This window comes from Ictidomys tridecemlineatus, chromosome 14, assembly GCF_052094955.1.
Source record: "Ictidomys tridecemlineatus isolate mIctTri1 chromosome 14, mIctTri1.hap1, whole genome shotgun sequence".
NCBI lineage: Eukaryota > Metazoa > Chordata > Mammalia > Rodentia > Sciuridae > Ictidomys > Ictidomys tridecemlineatus.
In genome coordinates, this window is record NC_135490.1 from 45,696,412 (window position 1) to 45,709,031 (window position 12,620).

Genomic DNA, 12,620 nt, shown 5'->3' on the forward strand with positions numbered 1-12,620 from the left:
TAGCAAGTTTATTTTGGCTGAAATGTGAAAAATAGAATGATGAATTTGGCAGTGAATTGAAGGACTGATTAATTATATCAGGCTTGGAGACAGACACAGGTTTGAATCTTTCTTCAGGGTTTATTCTCTCTGTTCACTACTGTTATTTATTGCAAATATTTAACCTTTTTTGATCCTTGTCAGTCTCCAAGCCATTGTAAGTTGCAAGCCTACTAAAAGGATAACTACCCCTTTTTAAATGTTAGCTGTCTGCGCTTTCATTTTTGAATACCTGCTAGGCATTGGAATTGTTTAGAAATCAAATTTTAATATAGTAGGCATGATCTGGTCTCCTTGTTTCCTCCCATCCCCTACAATCTCTCCACTGAACCAGGAGAGCACCTGTTCTAAAAGGAAAACCAGATATTACTTTATGATCAGAACCTCCTGGGATTCCTGTCTCTCTCCTCATCAAAGCCAGTACCTCACTGGACTCGGTGGCCCCATGATCCATTCCCTTTGCATTTCCACTCCTGCACAGCCCTTCCTCCACACTGGTTTCTCTGTGGTTCTGGGATGTGCTAAGCACCATTACCATTTGTCCTTTGTTGTAATACTCTTCCTGCCGTATCCACAAGGTTTGACCATTTGCTTCCTTCAGGACTTTGCTCAAATGTTGTCTTTATCAGAGAGGCATTCCTTAACCATCTACTGTAAAATCATGCTGCTGTATGTTTGTATGCTTTCACACAAACACACACACACAGTCTGTCTTCCTTAGATTGATTCTGCCCTGCCCACACTGTAGCACTTTTTAACAACCTGATATTTCATTTATTCCTTTGTTTTCTCCCCATTAGAATGTAAGCTCTGAGAAAACACTTTGTTTTATTCACTGGTGAATTCTTAGGTCTAGAAGAAAGCCTAGTGAGTCATTCTAAATTTCATACTAAGCGCACATAAATTATGGAATAAATGGATGCATAAGGGAGTTGGAACTAACTCTCCTCTACTTTTCTTGCAGGCCAGTTGAAGGTCATCTTGTTTTAAGCAGGGATCTCACAATCCATCTAAGCCCTGTAATGGCTGAACAAGCAGACACACATTGACCATGAACTCTTGCATGCTTTGTAAATGTGTTTCTTTCATTTGTCAGCCTTTTACCCTCTCCTGGTCTTCTTCAGTATGGGAGAAATACAAAAGGTTATCTCCCAATAGTGATGAGCTACAAGGGGCTTGAGGCCATGGTGGGAATCTCTGAGGATCTTCCAGAATGTGCTGACCATGGTGATTCTCCTGGGACCTTGGAGCAGTTTTCAGTGCAAGCCATCAGCAACAAACATAGACAAATGTGGGTGGCTCTCAGGCAGCATGGAGCTATGGGAGCGTCTCACCCAGCTCCTCTTTTAACTTTTTCCAGGCCACAGGGCTATGTTCTGACTCAGGATGCTTTTCCTATCCATGTGCTATGGATGTCATAACTGGCCTCCCCTGAAGCCAGTTACCACCTGATATTTCATTTATTCCTTTGTTTCCTCCCCATTAGAATATAAGCTCTGAGAAGACCAAGAGTTTCTTTTATTCACTGGTAAATTCTTCGGTCTAGAAGAAAAGGTCCAGATGAGAGTTGTGGACCTTTCTGGACTTAGCATCCGTTCCCTACCCCTTTGACCCCAGCCCCAAAACCCCAGGTCCTGGAAGCTGAGGGGATGTGAGATCGGGGCTGAGTTTTACATGAGCTGGTGGTTGAATTTAGGGCTGTGGTCATTCTGTCCACTACTTTGCTTACCATTCTCTGTGTTCCTCAATGACTCTATTGCCCTAACCCTAATTGCCTATAGTCCTTCATATTATACACACACACACACACACATACACACACACACACACACACATACACACACACACACACACACACATACACTTTGTGGTCACTGTTTTTTTGCCAAATAAGCTGATTTAGATGGAATCATCGTTCTTGAGCCCACTATAGAACTAATGTGTGTTTTGGAATGACTATGGAAAGTGTGACACTGACACAGAGAAGGAACATTTTATGGCTGGTAATATAGATTTCAAAGCCTGCCAGGGTCTTATAGACAACTAGGCCTGGACCTGGTTATCTGTCCTTTCTGTTGGGGTCAGCCTGCAGGTTGTAAAGTAGGCTACGTATACAAATAGAAAGGAGTGTTCTTGAAATACCAGATGCCCAGTTGCTAATATATCTGGAGTTCTGGGTTGCTGAAAATTAGGAGAAAATGTGCTCTCATCAAAACATGCTTTTAAAACCTGTACTTAATGTGTGGAAATATTGCATTATAGTGGAATTTTTTTTTTTACTCTTGAGAACAAATACCATTTGAGCTTTGATTGCAGGCAAATGTATAGACTTCTCTGTTTCCAAGTTTAGAGCCATAAGGTGTGATTTCTTGAAATACAGTGTAAGTGTACTTCAAAATTTGAGATCATCATCATCATGCCTTGTGTTGGTAGGAGTTTTTCGTAGTCTCAGTTTCAATGCATGAATCTTAATGAAGTGGTTTTCTCAATGAAAAATGTCCTTGAAGACAATGTACTAACCAAAATTGAAAAGAAAAATCTGCTTTAGCAACAAGGAGGTGATTTTTTAATACTTCATGAGTTTTGTTTTTCTTTCTTGTTGTCCATTAGTGTGCATAAATGTGTGCTTAATAAGGCCAGGCTTAAAATTGAACTTTTCATTTCCAGGAAGTCAGTCATGGGTCTTGCTCAGTGAATGGAACTACAAGTAGAAAATTCACAAAAAGAGAGACCAAACTGTAAATTTCACAAAAGATTGCCTAATCACTGATGGACTCAGATTAATGATGATTCACCAGAGATATTGTGATGGTCAAACATACAGAAATTTATTTAAAGGTATTAATCATGCTTTGGATTTGGGTCTAATGATGTGATTTTTTTTCTACTTTCCCTGTCCCCATCTTCTTTTTACCAATAGGTCAGGACTGTTGGTCGTCTCCCTGTACAGCATGCCTTGGTTAAGCCTCTCACCCATGTTTCCAATGAGATTTCATCTGTTATCTCTGATGGCTTTCTTATTTTCCCATATGGACCATATAACTGCTGAGACCGAAATGGAAGAAGAAGAAAATGATACCAGCAAGTGTACAGTCTCATATTACTGCAAGAAAAGGGTGATTTTGCCTATTTGGTAGCCCCAAGATTATTCTTTCAGAGACAAGATCGCTAGAGCTACTAGGTATTTCGGGGCTATTGTCAACATGTTTCTGGGAGTCTCTATCATTGTTGACCAGTTTGTGTCCTTTATGGAAGTCATCACATCCCAAGAAAAATAAATAACCATAAAGAAAAACAATGGAAAGACCACCAAGATGACTGTGAGGATCTGGAATGAGACTATGTTCAACCTGACTTTGATGGCCCTGGGATTTTCTGCTCCCAAGGTTCTGCTTTCAGTTATTGAATTATGTGGCCATAACTTCACTGCAGGAGACCTGGGGCCCAGCACCATCATGGGAAGTGCTGCCTTCAGCATGTTCATCATCGTTGCACTTTGTGTTTAGGTGGTCCCTGATGGAGAGATGAGGAAGATTCAGCATCTGCATGTGTTCTTTGTGATGGCAGCCTGGAGCATCTTCGCCTACACTTGTCATTTCTCCTGGTATTGTGGAGGTCTGGGACATTTTGCTAACTTTCTTCTTCTTTCCCTTCTGTGTTGTGTTTGCCTGGGTAGCAGATAAGAGGCTTTTGTTTTACAAGTATGTCTACAAGCAGTATCAGGCTGGCAAGCAGAGGGGAATGATCACTGAACACGAGGGGGACCAGCCATCTTCCAAAACGGAAATTGAAATGGATGGGAAAGTAGTTAACTCTCATGTTGACAATTTCTTAGATGGCACTCTGGTTCTGGAGGTCAATGAGAGAGGGACCAAGATGATGAATAGGCTAAAGGAGAAATGGCGAGGATTCTGAAGGAACTGAAGCAGAAACATCCAGAGAACGAAATAGAGCAGTTAATAGAATTAGCCAAATACCAAATCCTAAGTCAGCAGCAAAAAAGCCAAGCATTTTACCACATTCAAGCTACTTGCCTGATGACCGAGCTGGCAACATTTTAAAGAAGCATGCAGCTGACCAAGCAAGGAAGACTGTCAGCATGCATGAGGTCAACATGGAAGTGGCCAAAAGTGACCCATTTAGCAGTCTTCTTTGAACAAGGGACATATCAGTGTCTGGACAACTGTGGTACTATGGTCCTGAACATTATTTGCAAAAGTGGGGATTTGACCAACTCTTTGTTCATTGACTTCAGAAACAGAGGAGACATGGCCAATGCTGGATCTGATTATGAATTCACTGAAGGAACTGTGGTCTTAAACCTGGTGAGACCCAGAAGGAAATCAGAGTTGGCATCATCGATGATGATAGCTTTGAGGATGGTAAAATTTTCCTTGCACACCTCAGCAATGTCAAAGTTTCTTCTGAAGCTTCCAAGATAGCATCCTGGAAACCAATCAGTCTCCACTCTCGCTTGCCTTAGATCACCCTCCATGGCCACTGTAAACAGTTTTGATGACAACCATGCTGGCATCTTTACTTTTGAGGAATCTGTGACTCGTGAATGAGAGCATTGGCATCATGGAGGGAAGGTAGTGAGAACATCTGGAGCTCGAGGAAATGTTATCATTCCCTATAAAATGATCGAAGAGAGGGCCAGAGGTGGAGGGGAGCCTTTGAGGACAATTGTGGAGAGCTCGAATGCCAGAACAATGAAATCGTGTAAGTTCTTTTTATGTGTTTGTGTGTATGGTTGAGTGAGTGAGTGTATTACTGTGAGAGTGTGTGCATATTTTTAAACCAAATGGCATTAAAGGAACAGAATAATTATTACAGAAGACAACTGTCAAAGTACCAGTCCTTGCTTGGGTGTCACCTATCAATATGTACTAGACACAGATCTTAATTTGACATTGAGATCTTTTTTACTTTTGTCCTTTTACATATTTGATACACTGTAGACCATGATAAAGTGAAGCATATGATGTAAGTTATCAGATCATTTAAGATGGGTTGAAAATTCTGTATTCTATTTAGGATCATATAGTATATATACAGAAAAGGAATATTTAACACATCACAAAAGGTTTCTAATTTCATTGCTGAGTACAAATTGGGAAAGCCCAAAAAAGAAACACCTTGAAAAAAAGAATTTCCTGGATGCTAGGACTGAGTGGAACTATTTCTGTGGTTTTCATCTGACATTGTGGTTTTATGACAGTATAATGTTTCTGCTTGTATGCTAGTGTTTAATTATGACTTAATGACCAACCCTGCTTCTTCAGTGTTATGCTATTATGAGAGGAACATATATCCATTATTTATTTCCAATTTAATTTTACTTCATATGTTTACATAAACCTTTTTACCCTGCTCATATAGTGATGGGGAGAGAAATCAGATTCTGTCCAAGCATCCTATTTGATGGGGAACAGGTCAGAGAAAGAAGTAGGGAACAACTTACTCTTCCTATTGGCACTTTACAGTGGTAACTCTGGTATGAAGTTATTTTTCCACTGAGAGATGCCTTTGAGAGATCTATTTCTCTTTCTTTGCTTTAGAGAGGGCTTTGCACTTAATTCACGAGAAGAAACCAGAGAATTTGACTCAATGACCAGTGTCCAAGAAGGAGGTAGGCCTTAAATATGACTAAAATCACCTAGATCAATAATGTTTACTTGTTCTATAAAAATATCTGACTTTTTTATTCACTAAAATGAAATGTAAAAATTGTTAAATGGCAAAGAATTTTATTTATAACTGAGATAGAGTTGTAGCCCTTTTACTTTCTGGAATTGTAATTTTAAAGGTGTATCTTGACTTTAAATAGAATTTTATTATTGGTAAGCATTGTTAATGCTTAACAGGTCCATTGATTACATTCATGTCTTTGTGTGGATTTAAGATAAGTACAATGTTTCTGTCAAAAGAAATCATCAAATACATGCTGTGCTGGCTTCTTAGCAGTTTATCCATTACTCTCATTTTTTAATGGATCCTTTTTCCTTTGGTGATCATGTCCAATGCCAGGTTAATATTCTCAGATCCAAGCAAAAAGGAGTTTTTCATGCTGCAATAAAGTTGGCTCTGTAGACTCAAACCAACTTATCTTCAAGGAAGATTTTATATTTCTGCCACAGCACAGTTCATCTTAGGGTAGCTTTCTTCAAAACCTATCATACATATAGATAAGGGCTCTTCACACAACTGAGCTATATTAACTACTTTGAAAAATCTTCTTGTTTGATTGTTTAATACTGTACACAAAATCAGAATTTGTGATTCTTTTCATGGTTCCATAAAAAGATTTGTACAAAAGCTTTGGATTTAAAAGTTATCTAATTTTAAGAATCTATTGATCAAGGTAGACAGAGAGTCTAATCTGATCAAAGAGGGAGAGCAAGTGGCAGTCCACCTTTATTGATTTCTTTGATTATAAGAATGAGAGAAATTCTCATTTAAAAAAATTTCTTTTCAACATAGATCAATTTTTTTAACAAAAAATTAAATCCAAAATAACATTTTAAGTTAAGTGCAACCACAATCTTTATAAATGTATAACAAAACTAAAATATTAACTCTTTGTCTAAGTTAAATTATGTTGCTGTCCTGCATCTAATAGCTTTTGTCTAAAGTGTATCAACATTTTAGTTTGTAGGTAAAGGTGTTAAGGATTCCTAAACATTTATCTTAATTTTAGGGTAGAAGATATCATTTAAATTTATAAGGATGCCTGGATCTATTTATTCATATTCTTACATAAACTATTTGAATTATTTTGACCTGACCCTCTTATAATGAAAATATGTATTTCAGAAATAACACTGATAAAACATATTCTCAGCAAAATATTTTAAAATTATAATGCAAAAGCCTATTTAAATATATAAAATTAACAGCTATCACAAGCTTTTGTGAAAGCACAATCAATGACACCTAAATCCGTGCCAACTAAACTTTTCAACATCTTTCAATTAGGGAATTCAACAAGGAATTCTGTATAAAGTTAACAGCTAATAAAAAACAAATCAGAAATATGTTAATTTGATTTCTGGTTTGGTAGGTGATATCTATAAATTTCAAATGCTGCTAATGATTGTTCTTTAATGGTACTATTTCAGTGGTCCTAATTATTACAAAATATTGTTTGTTCTTCCAAACTTTAATATTAACTGTTCTGGAAAATGTTAAGGCCAATTAATTAATGCAGCTACAAATCAAATTTAATTGCTGCCCCCCACGCCAGCACGTGGGTCCCTGGGAGGGGCGCAGGGACCTCAGCATCTCAGGCTACGGGGCCAAAGTCCTTGGCTGTGGTGCCTAGCCAGCAGGAGGTGCACTGGGAACAGACAAAGCAGCTAAAGAATGGGCGCCACGCCATTAGGGGTCCCCAGCGCACAGACCCGCACCGCCCAGATCCTTGGCCGGCCTAAAGTTTGCAGAGTGAGAACTGGGACATGGACCTCTGGTAGATGTGGATGAATGTCTGCTTCTTCCTTCCTGTCCTGTCTGCCTTTGTCTCTTCTACTCACAGCCCTGAGCTCTCCAGGCAGTGTGACGCTAACCCAGGACATGCTAAGGGCCAGTGCGCCTGGTGGGAGGCCCCTTCCTGGCCCTGGAGGCTGCTGGCTATGGCTGGCTATGCCTTAGCAGGCTCATCTGCTTCTCCTGCTTCTTGATTAGCTGTGGTTCCTCTGCCTTGTGTTGAGCACCAAGGCGTGCTTCTCAAAGGATGCAGGAGGCGATGGGCCTGGATTGCTTCTGCTTTGCGGGTGTCCCACTGCTGTGAGCTTTCCTGTGTGCATCTGGGACATGCAAGAGGTGCTGTCGAGGTGGTAGGGACCCTGTCTTCAAGACCTGCAGCCAGTCTCCCCTATGCGTCCCCACGGCCAGGCACGTGGCAGCAGAGCCCCAGGTGGAGCACTCACAGGAGCAGCCCGAGAGACGAAATGGCTGTGAAAGGGTGATGGTGATGCACGCACACAGGGGCACTCGTACCAGCTCTCCATTGACCTGAGACACTATCATGAGGAATGAGCTGGGGTAGTTATGGTCAGTGGTGGAGGACAACTAGGACGCTAGTCCCAGAGGCGAAGGTGATTGTGTTTCTGATGATATAAGTTTCAAAATAGAGGAGGAAGAAGATGATCCAGTTCCCAGCCACAGTTTGGAAGGGGTAGACTTTCAGAGTGAGCAGGAGGATGTGAGGAGCTGGTGGAGCCTCAAGGAGGATGGCTATGGGGCTCTGTTCCTCCAGGACAGCAGCAGGCAGCACAGCATGGCCATGGAAGCTGTAACCCAGAGCCTCCTCTCCAGCTGCCACGTCAGCTCCAGGAAGAAATCTCCAGCATGGAAGCATTTCTTCATCTCCTTCTGGGACAGACTAAGGCAATATGTAGGCACTGCATGCAGGAGTTCAGCAGGGGCAAGAATGAGAAGGACCTGAGCACCAGCTGCCTCATGAGGCACATGAGACCTGCGCACCCCACCAAGGTAGTGCAGGAGAACGAAGTGTGTCTCTAGGCTCCTCCTTGCTGTCACCCTTGCTCCTGCTTCCACCACAGCCTGCAGAGATCAGGGATGTGGGCTCCATGCTCTCGCCCATCAGACTTGCCCAGATGAAGCAGCTACGATCCCATTCCCTGACTACATGCAGGAAGAGCCCATGTCTGTGGTCTCTTCTGAGGTGTCTGATGTACTGGTCACTGGAGGTACAGCAGAGAGGAGGCCCAGGCAGGGTCTTCCCCCACCTTACTGTGCTCCACTACTATTGAACCGCAGAGGGCGTGGGGGAAAGAAGCCTTTGCCTTCCCAGGAGCACGGGGGCCAGAAGGACGTTGGCCATCTGGAGACACTTCTACCTGTCCCGACTTGGTAGCTCCAAGGCTTTCTGCGTGCACTGCATGAGTTCATCAGGGGTAAGAACGGAAAGACCTGGGCACCAACTGATCATCCAGCACATGTGGAGAACGCAAGGCTCCATCATGCTGCAGGAAAATGGGGGATGGCTTGGGCATCCCCCTCCTGTACCCCACACCCCTGCTGCCTACAGAGGGGGAGCCCGGATCGTCCTCTCCAGGAAAGCTGGTCCAAGAGTGCCCCTCAACCTCCTCATCCCCAGACAGGATAGCTGAAGACCTGCCTAGGGATGCACTCTCAGGGATGTGTCCCTTCTGTCATCCCAAGGAGTTGCGAGCCTGGTGCTGTCTTCCAGCAGAACAAGAAGGTCATGAAGAGGCTGAAGTCAGAGGTCCGGCACCACTTCTCATCAGCACCCATGGACAGTCTGAAGGCCCTGTGCCTGTACTGTGACTGCGTCATCAGTGGGGGGGAAGAAGAGGGATGTGGGCACCACCTGTACAGATGCCATCCCGAGGTGCTCGGGGCCCAGAAGGGCTTCCTGGGTGCCAGTTTGGCGAATTCTCCAGTTGCCACTCTGGTTTCTGCAGAAAGTTCCTTCTCTAAGATGCCTGGCCTGCTAGCAATGGTCAGGAGTAACCACCAAGCGGTGTTTCCCATCAGCAGCAAGAAGACCTCAAGCTGTGGAACCACTTCTCCATTTGCTCTTTGGACTCTACCAAGGTGGTGTGTCTGCATTGCAGCTGGACCATCAGCAGGGGCAAGAAGCCCACCAACCTGGGCTCCAGCTGCCTCCTGAGGCACCTGCAGAGGTTCCAGTATGTACTCAAGGCAGAGGTCCACCCCAAGACCACCCTGTCCAGCTCTCCAGGTGTCCAGCGGCCACTGAGCACAGAGTTGTTGGGCAGGTCCTTCTTCGATGACCCCAATTGTCACCCAATTGCCAAAAAAAAATCACCAGTCTGATAGCAGAAATGATTGCACTTGACCTCCAGCCATACTCCTTCGTGGATAACGGTTGGTTTTATCAGGCTGCTCAAATACTAGAAACCTCAGTAATCTTTGTACTCCCCTTCCTACTTCTCCAGGACAGCTATCCCAGGCATGTATGACAATGTGAAGCAGATGATTCTGACAGCACCTGAAGGAGGCTGACAGCAGCTGAAGGAGGCCGACAGCAGTGTGGTCCACTTCACATCGGATGAGTACCCAGATCCGTGAGTACCTGACCGTCACTGCCCACTGGCTCACCTTTGCATTCTTGGCCTGCCCACACTGAGAGGACCACCAATGATCAGCACTTTTGGACGCATCGCAGATTGACTGTGACTATGGCGGCGGCAGCATCCAGAAGCAGCTAGAGTGCTGGTGAGAAACCTGGGTGTAGGTCCATCGGCCTGCATGCGGGCATCATGGTCACCGACAATGGGAGCATCGAAAGATTCTGACCGAGGCAGAGCACTCGAGCGTGCCCTGCTTCAGCCACATGGTGGACCTGATCATAAGTGAGGCCATCAAGAGCCAGAGGATGGTGCAGAGCCTGCTGAGCACCTCCCAGAAGCTGTGTGAGCGGCTCCAGCACTCCCCAAGCGCCAGGGAGAAGCTGGCCACACTGCAGCGGGAGTAAGCTGCAGCAGCACTGCCTCGTCCAGAATGTGTAGTCCAGGTGGAGCAAGTCCCTGCACATGCTTGAGTGGCTGCTGCAGCAGAAGAGGGCCATTATGGAGATGTCCATTGAGTGCAACTACAGAGAGCTGATCAGCTGCTACTAGTGGGAAGTCATGCAGTCCATGGGTCATGCGTTGAGGCCCTTAGATGCTGCCAGCCTGGAGATGAGTACCTATATGTCCACTCTAAGCCAGGTCATCCCCATGATCCACATCCTCAGCAAGAAGGTCAAGATGCTCTTTGGGGAGAAGATAGGCATTGACACTCTGATGATGTCGCTGAAGGAAGTCATGGCAAGCCACCTATCCGCCACCCTCCATGACCCACTGCTGGAACCTCGCTACAAAGCCTCCCTGTTCACAGAGGAGGAGGTGGAGCAGTACAGGCAGGATCTAATCAGGGAGCTAGAAATATTGAATTCTACCTCAGAGGACACAGCTGCCTCCAATGGCTGTGACTCTGGGCCAGGTCTAGAGACTCTGGTCGCTGGTGGCCAAGATGGAGAGGAGAGATAGGTGGGAGAGGCTGCCCAAAGACATGGTGCTCCCCTGCCGTAGTCCGGCTGGCTGCAGAATAACCCGGGGGTGACGAATAACTTGTGTACGTTGATACAGCAGGAGAGGGAGCCCTTTATTGTAGGACAACAGAGCTATTTATACATTTTGTACAGCTTATCTTAATTAGCATAATAAACTAGATACATCAGTCAACCAATAAGGAATCTCCACACTTAATAGCTCACTTTTGTTACTTCTCAAACCACTCCCTCTGGCATTTTGCCAGGCACCAATCAGACTTGTTTACGAACTCTAACATTCCCCTGGCAAAATACCAGGTGTTATTTTGACTTGTTTACAGACCTTATCACTCCCCTACCTGGAGGAGGAGGTATTGGAGCACAGCTGCGACCTGCTTACCTACTGGAACCTCAAGCGGTCGTCCTGGCCTGGACTGTCCACTTGGGCTGCCAGATTTGGGGGCTGTCCGCCAAGTACCATCCCTTTGGAAAAGCTGTTCAGCACACTCACGGAGAATGGCAGCTTTGGCCAGCCCCAGCTCATGATGAAGCATTTTGAAAATCTTATATTTTTGAAAGTGAATCTTCCCTTGACATACTTTCATTATTGAACTCACGACAGAGTTGCCAGACCAGAGATGCTCTCCGCAGTGCTGGCTGTTGTACCAGGGCTGTGACCCACCCAATAGGGACATGTGAGACATCAGGCCAGCATCTGGGGCCACTTGCCGGGCCACACTGCAAGGTAACCTCACAGACGTCTTACTCCTGTCGAGCCAGGTAGCAGGGGTTGAGGAGTCCACTGGACACAGCCTGTCTCCTCAGTTAGGAAGTGGGGGATCAGGTTTTAATTTATAACTGCGACATCTCTTTTAAGTTAGGGGTTAGAAATTTGTTTTATTAGAATGGAGACAAGATGTAAATAACTCTATCCTGTAGACTGTTTATTCAATTGTATAAAAACCATGAATCAGGTACTGTATTTTTGTTAAATATTGCTTTAATTGCAACAAAACCACTTTTGTGGCTGTGAAATGAAAAGTGGAGCTGAAGCCATCCTGACTGAGCAGTTTTAACTGCAGGTTCTAAAGTGTGTCTAAAATGGAGAGAATATCCTGGAAGCCAACTGTTTACCACAGAGACGAAGTGTTTGAAAACAAAAGTGTACTTGTCACAGAGCTTGCAGTTGTGGTTCACGGTTGCAGGCATGTTCCATTTCAAGTCTTTGCATTCAGGGTTGCACAGTCCATTCATTCACTCAGAGGTCCCAGACTGTCTGTCCTGAGTCCTTGAGATGGGAGTCCCTTGTGTCCCTGCTGAGGATTCAGCTGGTGCAGAGCAGAGCATTGCAACAGGGGGCCCATTGCCTGCATCTGGCGCCTCTGACTTAGTGTTCCTGAGCAGTGGAGCTCTGTGTGCACTGACCCAAGTTCTGGCACCACAGCCCTGGGCTCTGGAGGCAGTAGTGACCAATGGGGGTATCTGGAAGGCTACAGTGGTAAGACTAGCCTGAGGCATTTAGAATTCTTTTTTTTTT

The 12,620-nt window shown here is 44.5% G+C and overlaps 1 pseudogene; it reads left to right on the plus strand.

The window, feature by feature from the left end:
* The first annotated feature begins 2,963 nt into the window (after positions 1-2,963).
* LOC144370353 (sodium/calcium exchanger 1-like) overlaps positions 2,964-12,620 on the plus strand; it is a 34,322-nt pseudogene continuing 24,665 nt past the window's right edge.